The sequence below is a fragment of the Nipponia nippon genome, unplaced genomic scaffold (genome assembly GCF_047370975.1).
Source record: "Nipponia nippon isolate SJK-2023a ecotype South Korea unplaced genomic scaffold, ASM4737097v1 scaffold_3, whole genome shotgun sequence".
In the NCBI taxonomy this organism is placed as follows: Eukaryota; Metazoa; Chordata; class Aves; order Pelecaniformes; family Threskiornithidae; genus Nipponia; species Nipponia nippon.
Genome location: NW_028262347.1, coordinates 125,496,113 through 125,516,848, shown reverse-complemented (window position 1 = coordinate 125,516,848; position 20,736 = coordinate 125,496,113). Strand labels below are relative to the sequence as shown.

Below are 20,736 nucleotides of genomic sequence, written 5' to 3'. Positions count from 1 at the left end.
TTTCCTGGATTTTCTTTCCACCTGCGTTTCCTCAATTTGATGCTGGCTTCCTCAGCCCGGCAGCAGCCGCCCGCTGATTACGAGTCAGGAACGACAGCGCGCGTCTATCCTTGCCAGGAATTAAGTCCATAGAGTTTCGACATTTTTCCAATGACCTGCATATAAATATTCAGCAGAACATGTGAGGGAATAAAACCTGCAGCGTTCCCCTCCTGGTGGCAAAGGTGGAGCTGAGCATTGCTGCTCTCCCACCCGGTAAGGAAAGGGTTTCCAGCCGCTCGCCCTAACGCACAGCCGGCACAGAGTACTGTCCTCTCACAATTTGCATAATACGTTTATATTCAAGTTGCATTCCTTCTCCAGAGATGATAAGAAATAAATTTAGAAAACATACATTATATACATCACCAGCTGGTCAGGATCACTTGGAAGTACAAATACCTGTGCTAAGGCTTAAAGTCACCGCAACCTATTAAACCTATTAACCTGTACAAAGGTCTCAAAGCAAGCACTGAAAGCACTGTGACGTACCGAGGAAACTCAGGTGCTCAAAACTAAAGGGTAACGCTGTGCAGGACCAGGGGGACCGGGCCTGGCTCCGACAGCCCCGTCGGCACCGCTGTCTGTCACAACAGCCTCGGCAGCTCGATGCCCTTCCCAGGCTCTCGGCAGAGCAAACACGGGTCGTTACAGGTGTTCAAATCTACGTGCTTGTCTCCACTGTGCTGGAAAACTTTAATGCTAATTACTTGTGATTTTGAACTGCCTGGAAGTGCAGCTTTAGCTTCGCTAGTTCCCCTGGAATTGAGAAAATAATTGGAATTTAAAAATAACGCTTCTTTCCTTTGCTCAGAAAAGTATAAATGTGCGAGAGGACGATATCTACCAGTTCTGGACTGCAAAGGGCGAGGGGGTCGGTGCGGTGGGGGCTGCGACTGCGGAGCGGCACGGAGCCCCCGGCCCCTGCACAAATCCCCTTCCCTGGGTGTGCATGGGCCCTCCCAAAGGCTCCTCCAGAACGAACCGTGATTAGTTCAGCCTTATGTCCTGCTGCCAAATATGTTGCAGCATCTTTTCTCAGGTATACATCTAACAAAAACCACGATCTCCAAGAAAAAATGCCGCTCTGTCCCTTTGCTGTGTTCCAGTCACCTCTCCTGCTGCAGCTTGATGCAATGAAGTGTAAAACACATGCAACAAAAAAGGAATACAAATAAAGCAGAGAAATGGGTTTTATGTAAAAATAAAATTTGAATAAAAGTATGTTCACAAAATACATAAGCAGATACTACGTAGTCTTTGGCAAAAAAATATCACCCCATTTGTTACAAAGTGAATTTTTGTTCCCGCACATCGCCAAAGGGGACAGACCTTTATTTAGGAAACTGAAAAAGTACCAATGCAAAGCAAATTAAAAAATCAATTACTTAAACCAAGGTTTCTCACTTTTTGATTTAAGTCATGATTAAAAGCAGTTACTTGACTCACTGATTTAAATCAATCCACAGCATCTCTCTCGGATGATCTCAAGCAGTTAAATAAGGAAAGAGAATATCATCAATAACCCATCTGTGTCACAGATGAGAAAGCATCCCCGCGGGACTGCGTTTCCCCGTTTTTCATGCAGTGGTCCCTAGATTTTTGAGGAGTGGCACAAGCCCAGAGGAAGCCACAAAAATGCAAGCGTTTGCACCTGCAAGCCCGTTACAGGAGAAAGACGTGGCGAGGGCTGACGCAGCGCGGATGCGTAAAAGAGTACGTATTTACGCTCCCTAAATAGAGTCGAAAGCATCCTTAAGTGATACAGGCATAAAGTATGTGCTTCACAAAAATTATTTTTTCTGAGGAGACCGCCCCTGCTTTGGAAAAATTTGCCCACAAATAAGGGACAGAGACGGAGCCGATGCTCCCGAGGGTGGCGAAAAGCGGCAGGTCAGGAATCCCCCATCAGAGCCTCTCCCCCCACTGCGACAGGCCACTCCATCAGCCGCGCCACGCAAGCAGGGGCAGCACCGGCGGCTCCCCGGCACGCAGCGATGGCAAACAGGTTTCTTCAAGGAGATGATAAACGGGAGCAGGGAAAAAACTGCATCTGAGGGAGAAGGAAGGGCAGAAAAACCAAGCGAGGGTGGCTGGGTGCGTGGGGCAAGCACCGGGGCTCGGCCAGTGCCGGAGCCACCGTCGTGGGGCTGTTTGCCGTGTTTGGGCATATTCCCTTTAGGCTGCAGATCCCAAGTTGTCTAATTGTCCTTGATGTATCTTCTCTCCCCCAGGAATGCCACCCAGACCTAGCAGCTCCAGATGTCTGAATATTATGCAGGAAGCTGGTAAACAAATTCCTCCTATTTTTCCTGCTAGCAATTAGAAACGTAGGAAGAGCACATTGCTTAACAGGCAACGAATCCGCCAAAGATATTTCATATGCATTTATAGCCGCTTAATGTCTCTGAAATAGGTGATAAACACTGAATATTGTAAGTCTTTTAGATTACCCCTTGTTGCTACAAAATCAGGCTTCATGAAAAAGTACAAATAAGGAAGAGAAGCAAGAGCTGAAACAGGAGTTAAAGTGGGGGCAAGCTTGTGATTACAGCTGCTTCCAGAGTAACCACCAAACACGAAGGCAACAGCGCAGCTCTGCCGCCTCCCCTAAAATAGCTGCTTCAAGTAGTTTCAACTTTTTCACCCAACTTTAGTTTCAGATGAGGTCCCTGCCTAGTTCCCGCGCCTTCCCTCCCCATTAATTTCTTTGCATGCTTGAGCAATCCTGCCCTAGCAGGAGGGATGGCTTAGGTGGCTTCAGGAGTCTTTTCCAGCATTAATTGTTATGATTTTAGAGCCCCACGGGGTGAAGACTTTGAAAAGGAGAATTTGTTCCGAAGGTTGGGAGGAAAATGAAAAAATCCAGCACTGCGGCCGTGCACAGCACCTGCACAGAGACGGTGCCGGGAAACCTGCACCCCGGGTCCCTGTGCCAAAAAGGGAATTAAATCGTTCCAGCTCATGGACTGAAGGTACGGCGCTCGTGGAAAGCACGAGCCACGCATCCGCATGCTTGAAGTTTACAAGTTGCAGAAGTTCAGGAGCAACTGAATAAATAATGAAAATGTCACAGGTGATCTGCAGAAGAACCTCCTCTGGCTTGGGGTTTGCTATGAAAAAGAGCTTTATTTGGCCCAGCGAAGCAGTCCTAGAGTTATCAGCACCAGGGCACTTTCTAGGAGAGTTACATTTGTCTCTCAAACCAAGGACTAAGCTGAGATTGCTTTTTGATGCTCAAAAAAAAAAAAAAAATCTGTAGCATTTTCATAAATAAATAGCTGTCCCAGAGTTGATTTACAGTCTTTTTAGGCTGTTTTTTGATCTTATGACAGACACAAGAGATGTATTGCCCTGAAGCAGTGGCAAAACCTAGAATGAGAGGCAGCCCCTCCTTTCCACCCTCGGGGCGTTCGGCACGTGGCACCTCAGTGGCCACCTGGTATCGGTCACCTCTCTGAGCGTCCCCCCTCCACAGCCACCGGCTCTGGGCTTGCTTGGCTCTTTCCCTGTCCCGCCACGGCGCATCAGTGAGCACCGGCCAGCCCCACTTTGCTCGGGTCCCTCTGACCTCCTGTCCATCCCCGGGGGCACCCGTGCAGGCACCACACGCACACCCACTTGCACGAGCGTCCCAGCACCCTGGCTCTGCACAGCCCTTGCTCCCCAAGAAACCCCATGCCCCGCAGAGGGGCTGCAGGCACTGCAGGACCCTTGCTGACTACCAAGGCCAAGGTGGCCACCAGCCAAGGCCATAGAGGAGGTGGCCATCACCCTCATTGCTCCAGCCCAGCTCACAGTCTGGTGATGTCAACCCCAAAGTGAATCTGAACTTCATGCCGAATTACATTGTGTCCCATTTCCATACACCGCTCCAAAGCGTGGTTGTGGTAACTGTGAGGAAATTCTCCATCTTGGCATTGCCCTCAGCAAGGACCCTGGCATTGCCCTGCCCAAGCCATGAGCTGCCACCACTACTGCAGACCACATGCAAAAAAAACCGAGGCAAGATGGAACTGATGCTACAGTTCAATACTTCAGCTGTTTCCATTACATCTTTACTGATCTCTTTCTGACAGTTTAGCAATCTTCTACATGTATCCCAGGCCCCAGGCAGCGCTATGGATAGTCGAGGCTCTCAGCTGCAGTCCCCTAACTGCGGTGCAAAGAAGAGCACTGCATTTTGCACGGAGGCTTTTCATCCAATTTTTTTTTTCCTAAACAAACGTGTTGCTGAGGACCTAGGTTGCCCAGTGCGTTATTGACTGTCCATGTTTCCCTTTGCCGGTGCTGCAAGCAGGGCAGAAAGCGTTTGGTGCCAGCACTGCTTAGGGAAAGGGTGCAGGAAACCTGACACAAGATCCTCACATCTTTTTCAAGCCTTCTCAAATGAAGGCTTAAAATAGAAGCAGTGACATGATGATTGTGTTGCTAGTGACCGCACCAGCTTAACTAGGTGTCTCAAACCAAGAGCTAACCGAGAGGAACATGAGCATGAAGTTACCCTGCAAAACGTCTACATCAAGCAGCGTGTACAGGTGAGGCTCACCACCATCCGCTTATCTGCGCAGTGACCCCTAACGCCAGCTCTGCAAAGGATATTTAAAGATCCTTTTCAAACTCATTATTCTTCAGCAGAAATAAACTGGGAACATGCAAAATAAGCGTGTCCATTTGCTATTTTCATCTTCTCTTCCACCGTGCTTCATCTGGCTCAGGTGCGTGTCGAGTATATACCTGTTGGAGGACTAAGATCATTCCTGCTTCTTACTGCGATGAAGGAATTAAATACAAAATCTTCTGTAGGAAGCAATTGTGAAGTGTGGAAGTTTCTAGTCAGGCAAATAAATTGGATTTAAGTATATTACAGTCATAATCTTTTTCTGCCTCTCTCCAGACAGCCTTTGTACATGGAGAAATGAGAATGTATTCTCAGACAAATCTTGACCTGAGGGAGAAGGCTGCGGGAATCTGGATTTTCAATAACATAAGACAATAAAGCTCAGACTTCTAACCTGCCGCAATATGGTAAAAGTATAAAGAGCTTAGCAACTAATAAAAGAAAAGGGTCTTCCAACTCATATTTGAAGATCTAGACCCCCAAAAGGACACTTCATAAAGATCATAATGGGTTAGTCAGTATCTAACAGATACCATGTACCTTGTTGACCAATTGTCTGACAGTTGTCTTCTGCAGGCCTGGATATTAATAAGCCTTGTGTTGATTTCCTTGGGGTATTTTGTCTTCGTAATTGTACATCTACTTGTTGTGACACTGCAGCTTGCTATATATTTATTTAATGTGATTCCTATAGCAAAAAAAATGTATGTATGCTATTGTTTTCCTTAGATGATATGCATACACTGCAAATTTCATCTCCCTCTAAGGTATAGTGAATCAAAGCCGCTACAGTGTAAGGGAGAGCACACGGTCTTGGGGCAAAGAGGAAATCCAGATGTGTTTTCCCCTTAGGTGTGAATATGTCTTACTCCTTGCATTACACAGGGAATATAAAGGGATTCAATTATCACTGCATTTTTATTTCTAATAATAACAAAAACTTGTTCTAGAAGGTATTCCAGTTAAATAATATTTTGACAGATAATGCTAGTGTAAAGTAGCTGTCACTCACGCAGCAAGATCAAGGGAAAACAGATGCATAAGAAAGATCACAGAGTGGCTTATGTAGTGAAAATGAAGCCTGTTAAAAACTCCTCTTGCTAACAAAACAAAGACTGTCTGCAGCTTGATCCCGCTCTCACCATTTTCTGTACAGCTACAGAATAAAATGCAAATATTTAGAGATTGCATGTTATATATAAATTGCAGTTTTCCATACATTCTCAAATACAGGCGTATTTAAAAGAACTCCGTGTTTTCACAGCTCCCTCAGTCATACCAGTCTTGGCCTAACCACCACAAAACGTCAAGACAGAGCGAGGTAGGGCAGCTTTAAGCCTCTCTGCAGGTTTCTGCAGTCCTTGGCCAGGCGACCCTTCTCCTGCTGCACCAGGCACACGCCGGGTCACGGCAAGGACACCTTCATCAGCTGCAAGAGAGGCTGGTTGTTCTGATGCAAGTCTGGAAATACCAGATTTGCCCATACACCATCGCCTTTATTTGCCCACCAAAACAAAACTCAGCCCCCATTTGTTATTTGGCCCATCTCTTCTATTGCTTGGAGCAATCCGTGCCTTTATTTTCAGCTAAATGGCTTCATCGCACCCACCTTATGCATTTTCAGCTACGTTCACCTACAACAATTTTATCTCGTGAATAGGTATTTTCCTTTTGCTCCAAGTCCTGCATGAAATTCCACACAAACGCTTTATCACAACCCTCTTTCTTCCACTAACTCTCAGTACCGAGCCCTGACTGCGCTAATCCCAGCTCCCAGCTGCCTCGAACCCCTCGTGCAGCCGGGGAGCAGCCCTGGGGTCAGTCCCTCCTGCTATTGCTCCTCTCCTGGGGTTGTCCCTGTTCTGCCTCAGACATGGGATCCAACACAGACAAACGGGAGAGCACAGTGGAGGGAGTCTGTGCTGGAAGAGACTAGGAGAGTACTACGGAGAACGTTAAAATTAAGAATATAATGATTTGTAACAGCATCGGAAGTTGCAGCACAGCCAAGTGTAAATAGCTGCACGCTGCAAAGGGGTCCACAAGCAACAGCCCTACTTGGAGGTTGCTCCATACCTGATCCTGGGCACATCACCAGGATAAGAAAAACTGTGGGAAATGAGAGGAATAACAGGAATGTGTTCAGAGGCATTTGCTTAGGGGGTAGATTAAAACCAAAGTGTTTTAACCTAAAATTTTGAGTTTCTAGGTAAAATTTCAGCTGGGGAGGAAAAAAGCAAAGTCAAAGTTTCCAGAAGGAAGAGACGAAGCAAGGAATGTATCTGATCCACCACCTCTGTATTCCTCCAGTACCTTCCCCACCAGCAAGTGCTATGGGTAAAGATACAATTATTTATGGCAGCAAAATAGCCCAGGACATTAAGAGGATTTATTATAGGGTGCTGTGCTTCTGCAAAAGTGCTGCAAATTATGGGATAAGGCAAAGGGATAATCTCGCTGGACAGTCCCAACAATAACTGCTTCGGGACTGTGCAAGAGCCTCAAGATAAATAGGGAATGTTTCTTTTTAAATGGATTATTAATATGCAGTGGACTAAAGCTCAAGTCATTGTCAGTGCTGGAGGTAGGTTCAATAAAACTGTATTTTTAAGATAGCTGATATTAGGAAACTTTTCTTCCTTTAAGCATTCAGTAGTAGTGACAGAAGCAGAGAAGGCAGAAGGCTGTCCCAGGAACCACAGCATCTGCAGCATGGGTCACCTGCGAGCTGGTTATTCACTCGTCTTTTTTTAAACCCTCATACAGATTTACAAGGTAAGGCAAGTGTAACTGAAGTTAACGAGCATCTAATTTTATCCTTTGTTTTGCCTGGTGAACATTACCTTACAAAGTCATGGCTGAGAGCTGCAGCTACACTTGGGAAGGCAATCATAGAATTCCTTTCTACAGCGTACTGTATTTTAGTAATTTTGCAGTGGCTTTATGAAACTGTCACTGAAAAGTTTGGTTTCATTCCCCCTCTTTACTTGAAGCTCTTTAAAACCCATTTATTGTTTGTTCAGAGAAATGTATTTATGGAAACTTATTTACTTTCCCCCCAACTCAAAATAGTCTAAAAATCCATTTAGTACTAACACTGGCAGTCTTTGATTCCTGTGAGAGTTCCCATGATAACTTCAAAATAGCAGATAACAGCCATGATGGTGACATTTACTATAGAAATAAAAAAGTACATATGCAAATCACCCATCCAGAGTTTTTTTTAACTTTCACCCCAGGCTTCCCTTTTCAGAGGGCAGCAGAAAAAAAAAAATCTAGATTTTGCACTGAAATTTTTGTTATTTGCTTTCTTCCTTGCTTATGGGTACGCTTCATGTCCGAGAAGAAACTAGACAAGCTGGAGAATGGATTCCTTCCATCTAACATGGAAGTTATCGCAACAGCACCTGCCCACCGCCAGGACGAGCTCCCAGCCCACCTCCAGCCCAGGCAGGTTGTTGATCCCATTTCAGTCATTTACAGTTCGGAAAAACACTTGGGTTGTAAATGTGCTCATTCTGTCACTGGCGTACATGCACACAGAGCTGCTCGTCCCCTGTCCTCGGCACACAGCAGCGCCTGTGTGTCCCACCGGGTCGTGGGGACCTTCCTGCACATGCCCCATGAGACGCGGCAGACTCCCAGGGCTGGACCTGCTCCTGTCTCAGTCTTACACCCGTCCTGCCTGGGAGGTAATCTGGAAGGAAACACCCCATTCAGAGGATTTATTTTAGTATCTGTGTTGCAAGTATATGTACCTTGATGTCTTATCAGCATTCCCTAATGCAGGGTCCATAGGTCTGTCCCCAAAAAAAGATCTCGTGCCCCTTCCTGCCAGGGAACCGCTGGAGAAGACGCGCAACAGTCCAAGAGCAGCCACCACACCATGGGAAGCAGGGCTGTGCATGCATGGGCCTTCAAGCAAAACTATGATGAAGTACAAATTTTAATGCCACAGATGTGGAGAACGTTGTTCATTTCCAGCACAAGAATCCCACATCTGGAGCCCAGGATGTGATCAAACCTCATGTGCGTGAACAAGAGGGAAACTGGGGGAAATGCTAAATCTTGATCACCTCAAAATCACCAGCAACTTCATCCAAAACATAACCAACTGCATTTGGTGTGCCGCAATACCGAGTGCTGCAGGCTGAAGCACAGGCAGAGACAAGCATGTGCCGATGCCCCAATGAATATTGTATTCAGCAACACGTTTCAGCAGGAACGCTGGCTCCTGTGTGCTGCTCACCATGGCTTACAATGTTTCATTGATCCACAACTTTGACATGTATATTTTCAAGCTGATATTTCACTTTGATGATCAAAACCAGTATTTGCTGGCTCCCCCTGATTGCATCAAACCAGCCCAAGATACCACGATAGAAGGTAGGCAGTGTTATCACCTTTTCCTTCTGTGCTAAATCACTAACGGTGCAGCTAGTAACCAAATGCAAAGACTTGTGGTCCAGCAGGTAATAACACCCAGGCACTTGCTAGAGGAGGCAGAGTAAAACGGCCTAATGTGATCTTGCCATGTGGTAATTTTCCAGATAAATGGACAGTTGCTTCAGCAGTTCCACTGTTGAAGGTCAATGATCCATATAATACGGGCAATTACAGAAGTATTTCCATTGCAGACTCTGTGACAAATTTGTAGTGCAAGACAACAGATAAACTGCAGCAGAGGTACCAAGACGAGGGTACTAGGCTTGAAACCCCGCACCCCAACTCCTGTCTGACGTCTGCTGGAGGAACCAGCTCTCCCTCCTCCCTGGCTCATCTCATCAAGGGTCCAGGCCCATCGTGCTGCCCCTATTTCTTCTTATTTTGACATTTCTTAATCCTCTTTTAATACTGAGCCTAAATTACCAACTCATCACTTTCCCACCATCTGCTGTTTTCCTGCCTTCTAGTTCAAAGTTAAGCACTTGGCTATTTTATAAAGATTCTCTAGGGCTGAAGGAAAAAAAAAAAGTCAAATAAGGGAAAACTCCTCAGCAATTTGAAAACTTGGACTCCCGGTGGATACACAAACATAACCATTTCTAATTGCATTTCAAAGAAAAGGCAGAAAGCATTCTCAGGGAGTATGTACTGCTGATACACTTACAATGCTACACACAGGGCTAGCTGAAATCACAGCTTACATGTTAACAGTTTATTCATTGGAAAGAAGATTCTGAGCAATACACAGATTGAAATAAATAATTGTTTTGTGTAATGAAGTGTGCATGAGGAAATAGCCACTTGTACCACGGCACAGATTGTTTTAGCATTACTTGCATCCCCAAAAGCGCAGACACTTGCTGCGCAGTATTACAACCTGCCACGAGAAAGTAATACCAAAACCGCAGAAAAATATGCAAGAAGTCGCCAGAGTCGCTCCCCAGCAGCACCAACATTCCCGGCTCTGAGCCTGTAAAAGCAAAGAGGTTCTTGCAGTTTCAGCACCTGCTTAGAAAACATCTACACGCAACAACAAAATGTAAAATATACAGGTGCCCTCAGTCATCCAAGTGCTGTAGAAGTTTAACAATAAACACATAAGACCCTGAAAGACTTTTGTGATTTCTGATGGGAATACATTAAACCTGTAGTAGTGCTTCCCTTGTGCATTGTACTTCTGTTTCAGTTTCAGTTTACTGCGGCTTTTACCCATCATGTAAGAGACAGACTGCCATTTCATTCCACCAAAATGAACGGGAAACATCAGTAAAGAGCAGCCTTAATGGTGGAGGAATTCACCAGGGACGGACTTCAGAGTTGTTCAAGCACCTATTTCAAAATTTAAGCAGATTTTGCTAAAAAGGAAAGAGAGAAGAAAGACAGAGACTTGAAATGCTAGAATTTAACCTTCATGTAAGAAATGAAGAAAAGCATTCAGCGCTACCCCAGGCGGGAGCCGTCCCTCCCTTCCCTGCGAGCAGGAGCACGAGCCCCGTTTGCAGAAGCCAGGACTAAGAGACAAGCACCATTGCTTATGCAAATAAGTGATTTTGTACGAGATTAATTAGTAGAGGGATGCTTTTGGATGTCTTGTGAGGCCAGTGGTTCATTTATGAAATATGTATCAATAATCCACAGCCATGCACGAGCCGGCTGTGTCAGACGCCAGCAGATATTGCAGAATTAACAAAAGCTTGCGTTTCTCAAGGAGAGGAGCAGGGATGGGGACAGGACAGCCCAAGGGCTGAGCCGCTGCCGGTCCTGCCCTCAGGTCCCTCCTGCCCACCAGCACCAGATTTAAACATGCAGGAAAGAGCTCTCCACACTACAACACCCCAGTTAAGAAATGAAGGGGTCACCTAGCTGCCTTCCAAGAAGTGCCACCACATCAGGCTCCTGAGGCACTTCTGTAATGTACGGTTAAATATGGGATGTCTCATCCAGCAAAATAAGGAAGCTGGTTATTTGGCAAGGCTGTCATTAGGAGAGTCTACATTGACTAGAATTAACACCAATGTTTCTTACATTTTAAAAAATCATTGATCTATTGTTGCTGTGCAGAGCATCTCCCGGGAGAAAGTCCCACACATTTGCTCCAAACTTTTCTGGAAGACACGTCCCAGCCGACGACACGGGGAGGATAAATTTATCCTCTTTAACCTGAGCTGAGGTTACTAATGGGAAGTAAATACACTGCTTTTCCCTGTCCTGGGCAGCAGCTCATGGGACACAGCGATACTCCTGCTATATGCACAAAACAAACTCCTTTCCTAAACCATCTCCCAACCCTGTTTTCCCTAGTAAAAATTATGTAATTGCATGCTATTTCAGAAAATTGCATAAAAGTTGACTCTATTATGATTAATTGTCCCCACGGCTTCTTGTAAAATTTTCAAAGTTCCAGCTGGTCACACAGGGTTTAGTTTACAAAAGTGTTGCACATTATTAGATTTTCTGATAAAGTGTGCTCTTTTGTGATTCAGAAAACTGCTTCTCCTCCAGACAACTGGCATCCTCTTTGTTATTCACCCCAGAGATACGCCAGCCAAAATGGAGTGCACTCAGATGAAAAAAAGGTATTCCCAATCAGACATGCAGATTAAGCATTACTTATGCAGCGTAAACAAAACACCAAAGTTTCAGCAGGAGCTCTCCCCGTGACACGTGGGGGCTGAAGCACATGTCAGCAGGCCGGCTGGGGTTTGCTGCCCATCCTCTCCCCCGGAGCAGGAAAGCCCAACCTTGCGGCCACCCTGCCTGGGGCAATCCCAGGGAAGGTCTTGGCTCCAAATCCTGCTCCAGTCATTTTGTCCTTGCCATATTTAACTTCTGATAAATGCTGATTGAGGAATGCAGAACAAGGGGGATGCAACACTACCCACACCACTACTACCACTACCCTTCTGCTCTCCTCTGTATACCCCAACCTTCACACTTCCATCTCGCCTCCAGCACCCCTCCATACAGCCCAACACCAGGAAGGGCTGAGAAGAAACCTTGGGACACTCTCCAAGAAACACCACAACCAGAGACCTTTTCTACCTGTGCCATGTCGTTGTAGCAGCATGAAAAAGCAAGTGCCACAGCAGCTAACATGGCATCCAGGAGAAGCAGCGACAGCGAGGAAGACTGGACCGACGGGAACACCAGAGGGCTGTGCTCATCTCCATTCTGCCAAATATAAGGGCCAGACTGAAAAAATGTATTGAAATACAGGGTGCAAATCAGAAGGTAACTTTGCTGACAAAGACAAGGAAGCAAGCAAATACTCAGAAGTATGCTTTGAGAACAGGAGCTGGTTCTGTTGGCCTGCCAATATTGCAATTCTTCCGATTCCTCCGTCACCACCACGTGTACGTGTCCCTTAACACTAGCCTGGGACACAGAAGCAACAATCCAAGCCCAGAAATGAAGCCATAGCACAAGTACCTACAGTTTTCTGAAGGAACAACCGCGCATGCGGACAGGGATGATCCAACTGACAGAGCCCTCTCGTGTCAGAAACGCGCTGGGGAAGGTCTCACGCCAGCGCCTGGGTGGGAGCTAAGCTCAGCCGATGGGAAGGGCGATTCCTACACAAGTAACTGGTGAGAAAAGCCATGGAGGGGGGTAGCAGATGCCAACGGAGTCCCAAGCAGACCTGCCTGTGCCAACCTGCCAAGCTGCAAAAAAGCAGTTATTACACAGAGTGACTGGCTGATAAAAACAGTAGTAAATCTTAAGTTATGCACGAAGAGGGGGAAAACAGTCCTAACTTCATATTATAACCATGGTTTCTGACCTATTACCGTCTACCAAAAAAATCACTGTAATTCTATGAAGAATTCAGCTCAGTAGCAAGCGGAGCATTGAGGATTCCAAGGAAAGAAATCAAAATGAAGACAGAAAACGCTGCGGTTGTGCAGATCCAGGGTGCGCCTGCCCATTGAGCACCGCCTGCAACTCCAGTTCCCTCCAGTCGCAAAGTCAATACAAAAAAGCCAGGAAAAAGTACAAAAATGGTAAAAACAAAGGAACTGTCACGGTTAGAGCAATTCAACAAGTTTAGGGGATGTTTTTTCAGGATGGAGAGTATGACAAGCGTGGACAAGTTCAACAAATCCATTTGGGGCTAGCACCCTCAGAAACTTCCCAGCTTATCCCTGCAAACACCTCAGGTCTCATACAAGTACCGGGATACTTATCCACAGCAACAGAAGAGTTCAAGGGTAAAAACTATATGCGAGCCACTTTTTCCATCTGCCAAGAGATACCACTGTCAAAGGCACAAGCATTTACTGGTGCCTAAACTTACAGAATCACAGTTGTTCCTGGGGATGCTAATAAATAATCCAAGTCTCCTCATCTCCTGCTGCCCGCTTTCCCCTCAGTTTGTATTATGCAAAACAGAAAAATATTATCATCCTTATAGCATCCTTCTTGAAAGGCATGCATTTCAAATATCATGAAGAAGTATTGTCATAATGAGGTTAATGACAATAGGGTTTCCAATATCAAAGAGCCAACATGCAGCTGCTTTATAGCATGGAGTGATATTGTACAGAGCTCCATAATGAGAGGAGCGAGTTTTTGGGTTACGCATTTTAATGAGTTTGTAATAAGCAACTACTACGGAAGTGGTAATTTGCATTTCACAGCACTGTTTAGGTAGAATACTTTGTTAACACTCACCACATTGAAGCAGGAAAATTAGCCCAACTTCTTAAGGATTTAGAGTCTGAACATGCACAGGCCATTGCACAGAAGATTATATGCTTTTAGAGCCAAAAGAAAAGTATTTGGTAATACACATGGGGAGAGAAAACCGAGGAGAGGAATGCAATACCTGTGCCTTTTTTGACCTATAGAATAAGTAGAAATAACCGGTGTGTGTTTCATGTTGCATATGCCTCATTTGATGTCTCAATTTGCACCTTGCAGTAGTGAAGCACATCAATGCTTCTTTTGAAAGAAAGATCTTCAATATTGAGCACAAACTAATTCTGCAATAGCTGCGTATCAGCATGTGTACCTGGCAGCCACCACCAATGCCGCTCAGCTCCGCTGCCTCAGACGCTCGAGTCCTTCCCCGTCTCCTGCAGCATGAATCCAGCCTAGAAGTTAAAAGATAAAAACATTGAGGTACGTGGTGTGCATATAGCACCACGCACTCCGTGCTCCGTGGAGCACTGCGCTGCGCTCATTACAGCTCATTCAATAAAGAGATGTACCTTAAGAACAATGCATTCATCTATTAATGTTCCTTATGGGAGACATAATCAGCTTCATTAGAAGTCATTATTATGGTAAAACCCTGGAAAAAACATCATGTACAAGGAGGCAGCATGATCAATTAAAAACCTAGAATATGTGACTAATATTGACAGATGTTTACAGGAATCACCGCAGGTCAGGCGCTCCGGTGGGCACAGCCTGCCCTGCGCCCGCAGCCCTCCCCAGGGCCGGCCGGCCCCACCACACAGCCAGACACAGCACGGAGGGCACTTGCACTCACTAGAAGCAAGCAACAAAATACAGGTGCAACCACCAGACGGCCCCAAGCCAGCAAACATGTCCACAAACAGCCCACTGCAGCAGGAGACGCTGCGCTGTACTCCAGGGCAGCCCCCCACCCACCCAAGCTCCCACCATTCCGGTCCGCACAGAATTTTCACAGCAAACTGTGCAGAAAATACTGGCTGAAGCGAAAATTTTTAACATTTGAAGTTGAAAGCTACTAAACTTTCTGAACTGACAATCGTTATTTTGTTGTGGGTTTTCTTTGCTTACTCGGAAAGCTCCCATCACTAACCAGCAGTGATTTTCACTGTCCTACCTGCCCCAGTTTCTTATGAAAGAGCACAGAACAGGCAGATTGGGGTAGATATAGCTTTCCCAGGTCACAAAGCTTCTGCCAGTAAAGACTACGCCAGCCCTGCTATCTGCCAGCAGAGATACCCAGGAGAGCAAGAGCAGCAATGGGGGCCCCCTCGTATGGCCCCTACAAAGCCCCAGGGCAGGGTACAGCTCAAGTTGATGCCAACAGCCCCTCGCAGGGCACAGGATGCCTTTGGCTGACACCTTTATGATTTAGAGCAGTTTGCAGGCAGTGCTCCATGTCGCACGCGAGGCCAAGCTCCAGTGGCACCATCGCCTTTCCCGAGGCTGAGCATCCTCGCCCATAAGGCCCAGAAAATTACAGCTTGTGCTTGGCGAGATGTTATTTTTAAGCCTTAACAAACACGGGCTTGATCTTCTTAAACAGTTTGGATCTGCTCTGCCATACGCACAGCTCAACAGCTGACTCGGTTTTGGGTACATATCTGGCACAATGAAACAAGAACGGGCTCAGGCAGGAATTCAGCTTGCGGTAACCACTAAAAGCTTTTTCCATTGCATATATCAGTGTAAAAGTTGAGAGCTGTTATTCAACAGGACTAATACATCAGTTGCTGTGAAGTCAATAGCATTGATTTCAGTAGGACCAGGGTTTTCACTCAGTTGCAAATAGTTGTTCCAGTAAGAGCCGGGTAACAGGGAACGCTCCAGGACTGCAGGAGCCAACAGCTCTGGGGAAGGCTTTTCCAGTGGTGCCAAGACTACGGGGACCAGGGATTAAGCACTGAAGTGTTGCTCATTTTTATGCATACTCTATCTTTGACCTCCCAGGAATTCTCCCCACAAGCTAGCATCTAGGAAAAAAGGCATAGGAACCACAGAGATCTCCTCAGTGCCCAGAAGTTTAACAAACACCTACAGCTGGAAGAAAGGACTATTAAAATGCATTCGCTTGTAGCAGCTATTGCTTGATAATTTATTACTTAAGCAGAAATAAGGAAAACAAAGTACACAGCAATATGTAGGTCTTCAGAAGGAAGAGAGTGAAAAGGAAACAGAGCCCACCGAGAGGCTCTGCAGCCCAGGGGCAGCTGCAGGATCGGACCATCCCCTGCCGCTGCACCGAGACCCAGCTCCACTGCCTACCTGCAAATCTTCATTTCTGCATAACAGCCCCGCACCCACACCACGCTCACAAGCGGGCAACGCCAGCCCACCACACCGTGCACAGGCCCTGCTCAGCCCCGGGGCCGGCGGCTGCTGCCGCCCCGAGCAGCTCTCAGCCTCCCACTCAGCAGCCACGGTGCAGCAGAAGGCTCCAGTTGTCATTAAGCCTTCACAGAGCCGTTAGCTACATGATCAAATAAAGAGATACGGTAATTTACAGCAGCGCACTATAATCTCTTTTAAATAAAGAATTATTGCTTCCTCCTTCAGCAAGGACTTCAGTGCGCTGGGCTGGCTCTTCCTTGAAGCACCACGATATCTCACTTGGGACTCAGCAGAAACACGTAAAAAGCAGAGGGTACATTCAAGAAAAAGCTCGAGGAGGGGACGGTGCACCTGGGCACGTTGTGCAGATGCTCACTGCAGAGCGCAGTGCCATTTCCTCTGCCTTGAAACTCTTTTTCCATAAATCACATCACAACCTGGTGGGATCTTTGCTCTTGCAAAACATCCACTGAGTTCAGCAAGTCCTAGCGCGGCGGCACCTGTAAAACAACGCAGGGAAGACTGACATTCCCAATCACTGGAAAAATAATAATAAAAGTCAAGAAAGGGGGAATACCAGCCACGCTACACACTGAGAAGCTCCTGACAGGGAGCTGGAAACATAACCTTTACAGCTTCCCTCCAGCCTCCCGCGTGTGGGTATTATCTGTCACTGCCGCATTTCGTACGGGGCCAGTCACGAACGCGAGGCAGCCGAGCTCGGCGGATCTGAGGGACACTCGCTAAGCCCGCTGTCCACACAGGTTTAAAAATAGTCCACGAGAACAACTGTTCCCAGCACCGCCGGGGCGGGAGAGCCATGCGAGAGCACGGCTTTTCTCCTGGCCGGCTACAATAGTCCTGACGCTCCTGTGTGTGCTGCACACCCAGCAGCTCAGCTGCACGGCGTTGGAGAAGGACAGGAACAGGGCAAACCCTGCCACTCACACACTCACACACTCACACACTCACACACTCACACACTCACACACTCACACACTCACACACTCACACACTCACACACTCACACACTCACACACTCACACACTCACACACTCACACACTCACACACTCACACACTCACACACTCACACACTCACACACTCACACACTCACACACTCACACACTCACACACTCACACACTCACACACTCACACACTCACACACTCACACACTCACACACTCACACACTCACACACTCACACACTCACACACTCACACACTCACACACTCACACACTCACACACTCACACACTCACACACTCACACACTCACACACTCACACACTCACACACCTCTGTCCCCAGCAGCATCTCGAGCCCTGCAGCCAGAAGCTCAATTAAAGAGGTTTAAAACATTTCTCTGAAGAGTTTCGGAGATGAGGCCCCAGAAACCGCCTTACAAAAAAATAACCAGTAGATGGCAGGCCTGCAAAGCCTGATAAGATCACACAAGTGCATTTTACTTCAGTAAGAAGAGACAGAATGATATTTTAAAGACAAATGTTTTTATACTTTAACTACCCTAACAGGATCTATTAGTACATCTGTAGAGATATTCTAAAGAGTTATGGCTGCAGGATTACAATTAGTGCAAACAACCCAGATCAGGAAGATCCATTCAAGTCAAAGCTGTTTTTCAAAACCAAATAAAGTAGAGCATCTAATAAAGTGCGGATAATTTCTCTACAGCAATATCCAGCTCATTTTAGGCATCAGCCAAATCAATTTAGGACTACTGCCATCAACATGTTTGTTAGACAGTAAAGACATATCAGAAGCACAGGCATGTACCAGTGCCTGCTTCCAGCCCCCTCAGAAAATAAACGCCCTATTCCTTCCTTTCATTATTTCTTCCAAGATGATAAATCCTGCATCTTGCCCAAATCAGTCACGCACCATCTTCACAGTTATGCGCCACACAGTATGGATCCCACCATAGTGCTCACAATACAAATTACCATTTTTAAACTTATCAGGAATTTTAAAATACCGGCTTACAGGAGCAATAATCAGAGCTACTCCCTCTCAGTGGAGCAAGCCCTGCGCTGAGCAGCACCAGGCGATGCTCCTGTGTGTCAGGGAGCAGACGGAGGGACCCGTCCCACGTCAGCCCTGACCTGAGGATGCACACAGACACTTCTCCCCAGGATTTCTCCTGAATGATTCAGGACAGGACCTCCTTCCCCAGGCAGCTTCGCTCAGGGTACTTTCACATTTGCCCAATTTTAAGAGCTTTACGGAAATCTTATTTTGAATTTAATGGCATTGGTAATGCTACTTTTAAGTCAATACAGTTATTTTTGTATCAACTCATTTCATCTCCGTGGCGATTTATTTTACTGTACTATCGCTAACTTGGGAGTCAAAGCAGCTCCTCTCCTCCGTTTCCCAGCACGCCCAAAGGATCCGCAGGAGAGGCTTGCTCCTGAGCGCTCGGCCAGGGCTGGCGGTGGAGGCTGCGACACCAGCGGTGTCCCAGGCGGCTGTCGATCGAAGTGGCTTGGGATATCTGCACTCCAGAGTGCTGCCAGAAAAGACCCATAATGGGCACTTTGGTTTTCTTACAATGCCCAGAAAAGATATTTCTTGACTTTGGCCTCAGCACCATGAAATTATAGCCCTAAGATTACATCCCTGAGGCATTCCAGCTGTAACGAGCAGATACCGATCTGCATTTGTGGACACAGACTAGCACAAAACCATTAAAAGCGCTGTCATTAGATGGTCAGCTCCAAAGTGTCCGAGACGCTCTCCCCATAGCACGGCTCCAGGCATGGGGTCCTACAAACAAGCTTTGTTAAGAAACTTTTCTCCCCCACTTTTTTTGCACTGAAGAGGAAAAAAGTAGCAGCAATTTACTTTCTCATTTCCCTGCTCCGCTTGCCTTTTTTTGTGCGTGTTAGTCCACATTTGACCTCTGGATTTGGGCAATCTTTAAGTTTCTGCAATGGGTAAGAGCAGGGGCAGGTTTTTACCCCCTTCCTGCAGGGCCGGCTCTGCACAGCAGGGCTGCTCCGCACTGGGGGCACCAGCCATCCAGAAACCCTCACCTGGCTTTCTAGCAACCCCCTCCCAGCTTTGTATCACCCTCAAAGTAGCAACTTGGAGCAAATTAATTAAAACATGGTACATTATTGTATGCACACAAGCTATTTTCCTCATAGCATGCAACATGAGCCTACATGCAGTCTCACTACCCCGTATCGGTGCTGGACAAGAGACTTTTTGCGCTCTGATACTTAACTCTCAGGCACTCACATCAAGCTGCCCACCTCAACTGCTGCACAACCCCACAGGTGCTCTCCATGGTGAGGCACCCACCACTCCCAAAAGAAGGGTGTCCCCCACCCCTGAGCACCCGAAGGTTCAGGCCACCCTTTGTAAGGGAATGGCTGAGCTGTGACCAGCTTTGGCACGGGGGTTTCACCACGAGGCTGGTGCATTTAAGGCATTCTACTAAATTACACCCCCTCCAAAACAAATCCAAAAAGCAGAGTCCCTGCACAAACACAGTGTCCCAAACCTTAGAGATTACTGGGCTCTTAAAACATTGAGGTTGACGCTTCAATGCTTCCTCAGTGTACTTACCACAAGGAACACAGCAGACCCCATTCATCCCACCAGAACAAGCAAACTCTTCTCACCAGCAGGACTGGATCGCTCACACACCCCTTCTTGCATGCAAAGAAAAAACCTCCACCAAGAGCAACCCTCAGCCAGTGCAATCCCAAGGGGCCCTAGGTATGCGGGAGCCACCCAATAAATCCTCACTGGGATTATTGCACCCACCTGAGCAAACCCTTCTCTTCCCAATGAAGTGACCGGCAGCACCTGGCAGAGCACGTCCAGTCCCAGCTGCCTCTGCCCCTGGTTATTTCTTACCTGATCTGCCCCCTCCACACCCACGCGGTGCACAAATTTGGGGGGAGCTCTGTGAGTGCTGTGGACGCATTGCCCATTCCTATGCATGATGCTTTGATGCAGTGCTCGGCACCGCAGCTGGGGAGCTCCTCCAGGACCAGCCACACACCACTGGAGTTCACTGAACCTACAGACCAGATCTCATTCAGTGACAAAGGAGGAATTAACTTGCCCGGCTCGCTTCTAAAAATCCCAAATGAAGGACAATTCTGCATGCACAAAAGATCCACACGGCACTGCCAGAGTGACCCTGGTGCTGTAGGAAACGCGCTGGCCCTGGCGCGTGTGCTAGTACAGGCGACCTGCAGGCACGCCGTGACACCATCGTGCCTGGAACGCATGGTGCACACATGGCCGAGCCTGCACAGCCCCTCAGAAACACACCCAGCACACCAACCTCACCCACCAGTATAGACACGCTCACTTTAACCTGGGAAATCCAAGAGAAATAGAGAAGTGCAATACTGGATGGAACCGCTGGAGCCACCGCGTCGGGTTGCCCACAATCCCAAGCAACCACATAATTGCTGTCTCGTTTAAAAGATTCCCAGGACAGCTCTGCAACGTGCTGCTGTAGACCATAGACCCGTCCCCGGGCCCCCTGCAGCAAACTCCAGCCTGGTGGGAAAGAGGTGACCCGGGAGCTGTGCTTCGCTGCAGGCGTTGGAGGCTGAGTG

At 47.1% G+C, this 20,736-nt stretch overlaps 1 long non-coding RNA gene across 1 annotated transcript in view; it reads right to left on the bottom strand.

Moving 5' to 3' along the window:
• LOC148054900 (uncharacterized) overlaps positions 1-19,857 on the bottom strand; it is a 28,222-nt gene extending 8,365 nt beyond the window's left edge. The window contains exons 1-2 of the long non-coding RNA XR_015706580.1: positions 19,727-19,857; positions 14,118-14,199 (exon numbers count right to left, since the gene is read on the bottom strand). This is a non-coding gene — a long non-coding RNA (uncharacterized LOC148054900). The remainder of the gene's footprint in view (positions 1-14,117; positions 14,200-19,726) is intronic.
• Positions 19,858-20,736: the final 879 nt, after the last annotated feature.